This window comes from Montipora capricornis, chromosome 2, assembly GCF_036669925.1.
Source record: "Montipora capricornis isolate CH-2021 chromosome 2, ASM3666992v2, whole genome shotgun sequence".
In the NCBI taxonomy this organism is placed as follows: domain Eukaryota; kingdom Metazoa; phylum Cnidaria; class Anthozoa; order Scleractinia; family Acroporidae; genus Montipora; species Montipora capricornis.
In genome coordinates this window covers 46,328,450-46,329,571 of record NC_090884.1, presented here as the reverse complement: position 1 = coordinate 46,329,571, position 1,122 = coordinate 46,328,450, and the positions used below count along the sequence as shown (strand labels likewise).

General features: G+C 39.2%; 1 pseudogene; it reads left to right on the top strand.

The window, feature by feature from the left end:
* The first annotated feature begins 362 nt into the window (after positions 1-362).
* LOC138037409 (uncharacterized) overlaps positions 363-1,122 on the top strand; it is a 1,914-nt pseudogene continuing 1,154 nt past the window's right edge.

Genomic DNA, 1,122 nt, shown 5'->3' with positions numbered 1-1,122 from the left:
ATCGAAAATGTTTGGAATGCACTGAGGCAGATTTTGTTTTCAAGTCCAAAAAAAAATTGGTGAAGAAATAAATTACGAGGTTCAGGTCAAGATCTTTGTTTTGTTGGTTTTAAATTCGGCGACTTTTTATCTATAATTAATCATTTGCCCCAAAGATGTTTCATGCGGTTACCGGTTCCGTGTTGTGTTGATCACTGCATTGAAAGGAACCTATTTTTATCATCTTACAATAGCTGTTATTACAGTTGAGCCCACAGTACAGCGGTATTAGTTGCAGAGCGCGCGAAAGCGAGGCTTTCGGGTCAACATTTCGAGGAGTACAAGAGCCTTGTGAGAAAAATTCGAGAAAAATAATAGTAATTATGAGTTCCTCTCCGGATTTTGCATTTTTTTCACAAGAAGAGAGGCTACAATTACTCAGCGGAAACTGCCCTCGTCATTTGACAAAGCCTAGGCTCAGAACGTGGCTTTCATACCGTGTAGGAACAGCAAAAGATGGCAGTGCTTCGAGTGACGCCAACAAACGTGGACTAATGCACAGGTGAGCAGTGGGATGTACGATCGTTTATTCTGCCCAATTTTCGTACAGGTATAACAGGTTTTTCTCTCTCAAACGTATTTAACGTGATCTTTTTGTAGAGTTGTGAGTTACATAAAAAATGGATGGGAAAACAATTTCACTGAAACTTGGAAACACTTAGCATCTGATGCGAAAAATAATGTTGATGCTTCCTCATCAAGCAAGAGTTCTCCGAACACTCTACACAAGTTCCAACAGGCTGCAAACTGGTGTTCCACATGATACAGAGGGCTGAATGTCCACCGTTTACAATTGAGAAAATGATGAATTACTTTATTAAGAGAAAATCAGGAGATAATGAAGGCATTTAAGACTATAAGAATTTAAACAGTAAGCAATTTGGACTATCCAAACATGGTAATGTACAAAAATTAATATTGAAGTTGCCAATAGTGAAAATGGAGACGTGATTCATATAAAAAGCGAATGTCTGCCAGAGATGAAAAAGGATTTGAAGTACAAGCTCAATGTTACCATGATCAATTCTGGAGAGCAAGCTGGTGAGATCACCTATGCCTGCTGCAGTCCATGCCCAGCAGGGA